This window comes from Camelus ferus, chromosome 1 (genome assembly GCF_009834535.1).
Source record: "Camelus ferus isolate YT-003-E chromosome 1, BCGSAC_Cfer_1.0, whole genome shotgun sequence".
In the NCBI taxonomy this organism is placed as follows: Eukaryota; Metazoa; Chordata; class Mammalia; order Artiodactyla; family Camelidae; genus Camelus; species Camelus ferus.
This window is the reverse complement of record NC_045696.1, coordinates 12,642,315-12,652,936: the sequence shown is the minus strand read 5'-3', so window position 1 is coordinate 12,652,936 and position 10,622 is coordinate 12,642,315.

Below are 10,622 nucleotides of genomic sequence, written 5' to 3'. Positions count from 1 at the left end.
AAATGCACTGAAGAAGTACATTATGTAATAATAAAGGGAACAGTTTATGAAGAGTGTATTACATTTACAAATTTGTTCACACCAAACAACATAGCTGCTACCTATACAAAGCAAAGTGTTTTAGGAATGAATGTAATATTTGAAAAAAATAAAATTATTGTGGAAGAATATTTGTCTTCTATAATTGTACAAGTCTGGTGAAAAACAACAAAAAAAGGATGTATAGGAAAAAATGATACATCAATAAACTTTAATAGATTATTAAACCTTACATCCTCTTAAGGGAGAATACATATTTTTCACATATTTACAGAATATTTATGAAATAGATCTTATTTTCGTACTGTACTTAGTCTCAGAAAACTTCAACAATTTTAAAGTAGAAATTTTGTAGTTCAAAATCTCTGATCAAATTCAACAAAATAGGAGAAAAATAATAAAAAAGTTGGCCTGAAATTTTAGTCTCTTTGGAAATTAATGAGCATAATTCTAAATAACCTTTGGATCAAATATAACATTAAAAGTGAGATTACAAACTATGTTGAAAACAGTGAAAAGGACAACACTTTATATCTAAATCTTTGAAAGCTATCAAAATCTGCACTCAGGGAGATTTTTAGCTTTTTAATGCCATCATTATTAAAGGATAAAACCAAATAGATGAAATAATAATTCCACTTAAGAAGTTAGAAAAATAAACCAAAAGAGATAAGTTATAAGAAGTGAAATCTGAAATTAATGAATAACAAAATTAAAAAATTAGAAAAAAGAATAAACAAATCCAAAAGAAATTTTTAAAATACCCATAAAATAGATGAGCACCTTATAGTTCTGATTAAGGAAAAGAGTTAGAAAGTGAGTAAATATTAAGAACAAGGAATGAAACATAAAATACAGATAGGGAAAAGTTTAAAATAATTAAAATATAAAAATTCATGCAACTCTAGAGTAATAAATTTGAAGAATCTAGAAAAAAAAAATGATTTCTTAACAAAACTGACCTAAGAGTAGATTAAATTTTGGAGGTAACATAACAAAGATTATAACTTTGACATTGAGAAAGGCACCATAATCAGATATTTTCAAAACTAAGATTTGGCTGATCTTTAAAAAGTAGGTAACTGCAATATTATCTGAAATGTTGAAGGAAATCTTTCAAATCCATTTTATCAAGCCGAAATAACTTTAAAACAAACCTGCTAAGTTGGCCAACAAATAAAGCCATAGATCACCAAGGAATGTAAAGGGTAATTCTTAATAACTATTACCAAACAAAATCTGCAATGCATTTTACAGAGTAGATTTTCCATACCAGATTTTCAGGAGTTCTTGAGTATCAGGAAATCTATCAACATAATCTATTACATAAACACATTAAAGAAAAAATACGGTTATATCAATAGATACTTAGAAGACATTTGACAGAAATCATTAGTCATTTCTAATAAAACTATTAAGGGAGATAGATTATGAAATGAGACATTATAAAGCCACTCAGCAAATACTTTAATTTTAAAAACACAAATATTAATTAAATCAGTCACAAGATAGGGATAACCACTATCACCATTATACTTAACATTACCTTGGAGGTGCTAGTGAATATAGAAGGCAATAAAGTAAAATGCCTGATGTCAAATTTGAAAAAAGTGATAAGATAATCTTTTTGAGGATGATAGTTTATACTGAGAAAATTCAAGATCTCCTAGTATATATCACTAGATTTAAAAAGGGTAACTTGGTAAGGCCATGGATACAAGATAAAATTTTTAAAAAGTGATAGTTTTAATCTACTTTAACAAAATACTTGGAAATAAAAATGGGAAAAAATGTCTTATTTACAAGTGTTGACATATGTAAAATACTTAAGAATTAATTGAATAAGATAGACAAATTATCTCTATAAGGGAAATGATAAAATCTTACTGAAAGAAATTAGGTAAGATTTGAACAAATGGAAAGCATACCTGCTGGTCAGGAGTACTTAGTAACACAAATGTTAAATCCATATACCTAATAAATATGTAAATTAGTGCACTTAAATTAGAATTGGTACTTTTGGGGAGGATGATTGGTCAAAGAAGTTTAAAGTCCATAATGAAGAACAGATGTTCCAGAAATGCCAAAAAAAAAAAAAAAAAAAAAAGAAAAAAAGAAAAAGCAAGGGAGACTAGTGAGAGCTCTTATCTTACAGGTATTAGCATGTATAATAAAGCTACTGTATCTCAGTCACGTGGTATTGGTAAAGGAATAGAATAAAGAATGAAGAAATAAGCCTAGTGTAGATGATAGTTGAATATATTTCTAAAGTGATAGACTATTTTAGTGAGAAATCAATCAATTATTTAATAAATGATATTTGGAAAATCGCCTACCCATCTGGAAGAAAAGTAGATCCCTATCTTATTCTACATTTAAATATAAATTCCAGATGGCTGAAAAACTTACATGGTCAAAATAAAATTGCAAAAGTCTTCTAAAATTATCTCAAAGCAAAATATATAAAATCTATGCACTGAAGAACATCTTTTCCAGAAGCTACAGAAATCCAGAAGCTACAAAAGGAAAAGATATGTTTAAATTTATAAAGCTAAGAACCTTGATATGACCAAAGGTACCTTTAAAAGATATAGACAAATATTCAATTTAGAATAAAATATTTGTAACTGATTTGTCCAATAGCTAAATATTTGGCAAGACGAGAAACAACCCAACTGAAAAATGGGCAAAGAATAGTAAATCCAAATGGCCAACAAATTTATAAAAAGATTTCAAATTCATTGTTTGAAATGCAAATTATAGTAAAAATAAAATGTCATTTTACATGAGACTGACAAAAGTGGAAAAGAACTATGATAACTATTACTGGTGGTGATTTAGGGGAAAGATTATTCTCAGGGCTGGTAGAAATATGAAGTGTTAAAGGTTTTGGGAAATCCATTTGCCAACACCTATTAAATTAAAAAAGTATGTATACTTTTTGGCCCAGCAATTCCTGTCCTTGGATTCTGTTCCATAGAACGGAAGGCATCAGTATGTAAGGCCTTATGTTTGTGGTGGCAAAAACCCCATTAGAAGGAATGAATTAGTGCTATATCTCTTAACTTGTAGTGATTTACACAAGATATTTTTTTTTTATTGAAGTAAAGTAAGTGAAGTAAGCCAGAAGGAGAAAGAAAAATACCATATGATATCACTCATATGTGAAATCTTAAAATAAAAAAAAGGACACTATGAACTCATCTACAAAACAGAAACAGACACGCAGACTTAGTCCACAAGGTATTTTTGAGTGAGGAGAGCAAGACATAGACATTGTAGGATCCCTTGTTGTAAAATAGCCAACAATACTCATACATATGGACATGTTTCCATGTACATTTCTATGTAGGAGTACATGGTCAGGGTTTATATGGAAGGTGAGGCTAAAGTGAGGAGTGTAGAGAAAGACGATGGGCAGCTGGAGGAAACTATCCTTTTTCCACTTACAGAGGATGGATATCAGCCACTGTTAAAGATATTTAAAATTGCATGAAATTATGAATAAAATTCCCGATGAGGAGCTTAGGCAAGCAAAGCCTGTCAAATCAACCATTTTGGAGGATATAGACTTTGTGATATTTGTGAATGTATATGTATCATGTATGTATATGTACATGTACATGATACATATACATATACACACACACAAGTTTTTCATATTGCTTTATAATCTCACATTTTTGGAAGTAGGTGTTACATAAAACAAATAAGCAACAGATTTTTAAAATGTTTTTTTCTAAACAGTCATACCTATAATACCCTAAATAGAGCACATGAATATACACTTTGTTTTATTTTTAATAGCTAATGGAAAAATAAAAATAAAGGATTTACTTTTAATATTAGAAACTGTTTCAGACAGATGAGAAATTTTTCTTCTTACATTTATATAGCAATTGTTCACTTCATGTTCTTTTACTGACTGTGTTTAGAAAATCTCTATTGAAAATTAAAATGGGACAATGGGATGCTTTTCAAGGAATATAAAGAATGAAAACAAGGAATTTCCTCGGGTATGTGTGCTGCCAGCATCAACCTCAGAAGGTCTTCTATGGAAGAAAAACTAGGGATGTTCTTTTGCTTTCTGTCCATTAATTATCTAAGGTATTTGAGAACTCAGCAGACTTTCACCTCAGAGAGGTTTTACCATTTAGATCTGGCAATTCTCGAATCCATATTCCTATTCAGAAGTATTTTTAACTCAGGTTTTGGACCAACGTGTGGGTTGGAGAATTTCTCTTTATGGTTTTACAATATCAAATCAACATTTTGGCAAGCCTGCTTTGAGGTAGTATGACATAGGTGTAGATTTCTTCCTCCTCACCTCCAACTCCTCACCATAGTGATGAAAAATGTAGGTATTGATACATTTTTCTTTGACAAATGCCATGAGTTTTATGCTCCGCAGCACTGAATCTCAAAGAAGCATATATTGCCAATTTCAACCACTGAAAAATAATCTACAGGAGAACTAGCTTAAGTCTTCAGAAACAGAATCCAATTATCAATAACCATCTTTGGAGCAAGTGAGGTGACCTAAAGCCAATTTTGAAAAGGAAATTAAAATATGTAAACATTGGAAATACACCAGATTCACTCATAGGATAAATGCAAATTCAAATTACAGTAAGATGTCATTAGAATTCTCCCATTAGTTTGGCACTGAAAAGTGCATCTCGATGAACATATGGGGAAAAAAAGACTCTCATGTTCTGCTGGTGGGAATATAAACATGTTCAACTTATTTGGAAAGCAGTTGGCAATATCCACAAAAATTTAAAATACACAGAATCTTCAACCCAAAATTCACTCTTCTGGAATTTTTCTACAGACAAACTCTCACATGTATGTACAAGGATGTTCATTTCAACATTTTTCTTGAGGTAGCAAAATATTGGAAACACCATGAATGTCTGCCAGCAGGAACCTGGCTAAATAAATGATAGCATAGCCATAAAACAGAATATTACTGCATGATTTGTAGAAGAATGTGGCAGATCTACATGTGTCAATATAGAAATATCTCCATAAATATTAAGGAGAAAATCAACATGTGTATGGTGTGCTTATGTTTGTGAAAAAAGTAAAACATGTATGGACATTTTATATACATTATATATAAGTGTGCATACATAATTATATGTATGTGTGTGCATCTGTGATCGCATACAGGCATACCTCAGAGGTATTGCAGGTTGGACCACTGCAATAAAGCAAATATAGCAATGAAGTGAGTCATACACACATTTTTTTTGTTTCCCAGTGCATAGAAAATTATGTTTACACTGTAATCTATTAAGTGTGCAATAGCATTATGTCTAAGAACATAATGTGCATACCTTAATTAAAAAATACTTTATTGCTAAAAAGTGCTAACCATCATCTGAGCCTTCAGCAACATCAATGATCACAGGTCACTGTAACACATAGAATAATAGTGAAAAGTTCGAAACATTGTGAGAATTGCCAAAATGTGACACAGACAAAAAGTGAGCAAATGTTGGAAAAATGGTGCCAATAGACTTGCTCGACACCCAATTGCCACAAACCTTCAATTTGTAAAAAATGCAATATCTGCAAAGCACAATAAGTCAAAGCATAATAAAATTAGGTATGCCTCTATAGTTAGAATATCTATGTGTACATAGATTAGCTCTATATATCTATCTCTATCTTTACCCATCTCTCTCTCTCTCTCTCCCCCCTTCTCTCTCTCTCTCTCTGTCTAAACTGATACTAGAGGTTATCCTAGGAAAGGAGAACTGAGAAACTGGAGGACATGGGTGGATTTAATGGTACATTCCTTTATACTACTCACATTTTTTTTAAAAAGGCATGCATTTATTTAGCACTTAGTATATTCCAGATTTTGTTCTAAGCATTTTATGCCCATTTTATGGACGAGGAAACTGAATTCTAGGAAAGCAATATGCTTATTTCCATAGCTGGTAGGTAACTTGAGCCAGTGTTTGAATCAGGCAGCCTAATTTCAGAACCTATGCTCTTAGCTGAATGTGTATATAACCTGTTTCCACAAATTAAAAAAAAAGTTAAAATTAAAAACAACCTCAGTGAGTTAGAAATTTCAAAATGGTGGAGCCAAAAAAGAGATATAATTTAATTCATCCTTGTTTAGTTGGGAAATGGTTTCTTTTTGATTATGGTGCGGGGATGCACCTGGTAAATCATTCTCAGTCTTGGATAAGTTGTTAGGAGTCACTTAGAAAAATCTTGAAATTCTGCCATTGCTGGACTATGTCACCTCCATTTATTTATGTGTCTCTGCTGTAGTTAAAAGTAGTAGCCTTTGGACACCATGCTCCCAAGAACTGAAAAGATTTGATGTTGAATCCTGTGTCTCTGGGGTTGGTGTTTTCCTGACCTAGTATCAGCGCATGGGCAAACCTGATTCCAGCAGTTCGTGGTTCCTTTCTTCCTGATCAAACTGTAAGTGATTTTCTTTCTTCCTGATCAGATACTCCTTTATCTGGAGCAGGATCATAAGACAGAAAAATATTACCAATTGGATGGAGCCAGAGGACTTAGGGCCAGAAGACCAATTTTAAGTCTTGGCTAATTACCTGATTTTGGACAAGCCACTTGACTTTTCTGAGCCTCAGTTTCCTGTCTATAAAAGAAAAATGCTAATGCCTGCCATGAATGTTGTTCAGAGATCAAATGAGATAACATGTTAAAGTAACTAGCTCATATCTAGGACATGATAGGTGCCTACAAAGGCGAGTTGAACTCAATACCTAGTGCATGATTAGTACTAAAAATATATGAGCTGAATCTGGATTTGAGTTCCTTGTGAGCAGCCACTCAATTCACAGTTGTTGCTCAAATGCATGAATCAGTGATTGGATGATTATGAGTAACACAGTCGTCTGTATGTGTTGCACAACTATATGTTGAATCTTCTAATGATGGAAAAGTGAGCCAGACCAAAGATCCAGAGTGTGAATATTTGTCACCCAGGTGTGAAAATCAGAGAGTTAATGGTTCTTGGGTAGAGCAGGATGTTTGGAGAGCTTTTAACTCTGAGTATAGTACACAGTTTAGAACAATTTTCTCAATTAGTAAGGTACAGGTTCTTTGGTGTAATACAGTCTGCCCTCAACTCAGTGATTCGGTTGTGAGCTTACTACTGTTATTACTTTGTGTTCAAAAGAGCTCAAGTGTTCCAGAGCTTTTGCTTCCGGCTCTTATTACTAATTATTCACATCAGTGGTACCTGAGACTCTTCGAGAGTTAGAAAGGGAAAAGGACGGGAAGACTCCAGGTACTGGGAACACACTTAGGACAACTCCTGCTTGTCATTTCCTCCTGACCTAGCCTTGTGATCGTATCACCTTTGGCTGAAACCACATCCTGAACCACTACTGTGCCTCTTTGTGCTGGCTCAAGAATGTGTGTCCTACAATGAGAGATTCTGTGCCCCTTCCAGGGAAGGATACTCAAGTCCAGCCCTGATAATAAGGCAAAGTGACTCCAGGGAGAAATGCCCAGTGTCTGTGCCTTGCTAGGTTGGGTTTATACTAAAAACCTGAAAATCAAAAGCGTTAACACAATAATTGTGCTTTTAAAGTCTGGAAGTGCTGCATAAATAAAAGAACCCTCTTAAAAAGAAATAGTGTTGTTAATAAATTCCCCTTAGCAACTTGCTAATAAATGAAGCCCCATTCCCCTTGCAATTTTTTTTTTTAGTAAAAAATTATACAATACAGGTTATGTTTAAAAAAAGAGAGAGAATCTGAACTAAACAGTGTTTTTTTTTTTTTTTGGTCCATTAACTTTTGTGCAGATAACGAAAATGGTATCGAATACCAACAGCCGTGGGCATGAACCTGACAATACTTGGCATGTAGATATCAGGGGCCAGTTACTGTCTGAAAGGTGATGCTTTTTTTGGTAACATTGAATTATCAACCTGCTGTTTTTTTTATATAGCCATGACATCATTTTGTATCCCTCTTGTCCCCACAAATTGATTTCTGCTAATATACTGAATATCACTGGTCGATGGCTCATGGACCCAAAAGTTGAGTCCAAAAGAAATCAGAATAGAAAATAATATATTTTTAAAAGTTTTTTTTTTTCCATTGAAGGATGAGATATTCATTTTCCCTTCCTCTCTGCCTTCTTCCTTCACCTCCTTCTATCTTCTACCCACCATTAAAAAATATTTTGGAGAAATTTTCTTCCAGAAGTGTGTGGATGTATCATGCCCAGGATTCTTGGTTTCAGATAACAGGATTTGACTCTGTTAACTTAGGTTTTAAAAAAAGAATTTAATAGACTTGCATAGAGGACCAGGCTCTGGCAAGAATTCAGGGAAGCAAAGCCTGGCTTAGATCCTGGCAGAGGAAAGACCCACTCTCTGACTGGGAGAAGGCAGATCTTCTGTGTCTCAGGCTTCCATATTGGGAGGTGGGACCTCTGCTGGCCATGTTTCTGGGGATTTTTCTCCAAATGAGCAGAACATTTCCTGCCAGCGTCCAGTAGCTTCTCAATGTGAAACAAAACCAAAACCAAAACCAAAAACAACCCTTAAGCTTCAATTTCCACCCCCAAATGTATTGTTTAGAACTGGCATGGCTATTGTGAGTGTTCGGCTCGTAGGTCTTAGAGCCTAGTGGGTGTTAGGGTCACTTACACCCTCTACTTCTCAGTGGTACCCTAAGCGTGAAAGCAGCAGATTCAGTGGCTGGTGAAGGCTCGCTTCTTGGTTTGTAGATGGCCACCTTCCTACTGTGTCCTTACATGGCAGAGAGAAAGAGCAAGCTTACTTGTGTTTCTTCTTATAAAGGCACTAAACCTATCATACAGGCTCCACCTTCATGACCTAATCACCTCCTAAAGGGCTCACCTCCTCATTCTATCACATTGGGTCTAAGGGCTTCAACCTATGAATTTGGAGGAGACGCAAACATGAATGTCCAAAGCACCTCGGATCTGGCATATAGATGTCATTTAATAACTGTTTGTTGAATGAATGATTGAATGAGTGAGTAAACTCTTATTTCTTTTGGCATTCACTCCCAGGTTATCTGGGAGGTTTTTGATCTTCTTAACTCTGCTCTGAACTCTCCCTAAGGCTCTGTGACGATGTCTTCCTTGGAGCCTTCTGTTTCAATTTATTGCACAATGTGGCTCATTCAGGAAGGACATACTTGCATTTGGAAGACCCTGGTTATCTCAAATTCTTCTCAATCCATGAAGACTCAATGTATCAAGGAACACTTCTTCCTAATCCACTTAGCCTGAAGTTTATCACCATAGAGACTATTTTAAGGGTGACCAAGATTATTTCCATGTGAGCAGCATTTAGCAAGATTTACGTAGTCACTGGGAAGACGGGTTAGTTCAGCATTTGCCTGTAGATTCTTTATGCTAGTTCAGGTACTTTCCCTGGTGATGGTCCTTGTTACTGCTGGCAAATTTTCTGTTATCAATTATTTTATGCAGTATGCGGATGACCTTCATGAAAAACAACTTAAAAAGCTATTATTACTCATAGGATGTGCTGTTGTCAGAAATGGCCTCATGCTCCCCATTCTGGTGGAATGCTAACATTCAGCCATGGAGAGATTTGAATGGCTCTTGCATGCTAGCTGATGGCTCTAAGAATCTTAGGTGAAGTCACATTTCAACCAGAGAGATTCTTTTCCCAGGTTTAAATATTCTTCAGTGTTTCAATCATCTTGAACTGTGTTTATTCCATTTCACTTAGTATTTTTTTATGGGGGGGACCCAAAATAACCCCGGATACTCTGCCAATATTTACATTTTTTTCCCCTGTTGGGGTGTGTGTGCACATATCAGGGCCCTTTAAGGCTGTACTTACCATGGGATCATAAGTGTGCGTGATGATTGTCAAAAGACAGGGAGGGTGACTTCCATTTACGGAGTGTCTGGATTGCTCTGTTTGTGTTGAACTTTTCCACTTTCATAAGTTTAGAAAAACTGCAGGCCTGTGGAGTCATTTCACGTTTCTTGACCATTTAAAGCAAATGCATCTCAATATTTATAGATTGCTTTTCTGGGTGCCCTTTGTCCCTCTCTTGAAGGCCATAGGGTAAAATGACCATCCTGACTCTGGGCCCATATCTCCAGGTGGCCCCTCCTCTTCCTACCTGAGCCTTCTTCTCTTGTGGCTTCAGCCATCTGACCAGGAGATGCAGGTGGATCTGGGCTCTGGGCTCCTGGGATCACTTTTAGAGTGACCAGCTGTCCGAGGACTGAGGAATTGCCCAGGCCTTGGCCCTTCAGTGGGAAAATCATGAAAGTCCTGGGCAAACCAGGTTGCTTGGTCACTAATTTTATTCTTGTTAGGGGATCTTTAAGAATTCCTAATGCAGTAACTCCAGTGAATGAACATTAAGTCTGTGACCTTGCATTGTTGCCCAGGCACTGAATTTTGGCTTGATTAATGGTGGAGAACCCACCTTGCACTTATATCCAGCAGGAACATCTTGGTCAGACTTCTTTATGATGGAGGTCCTGCTGTGATTATCTGCCGAGTACTCTAGGTCCTCACAACCTGGATCCTGCTATGTGAACCTTGGTCCCCAGGCTGC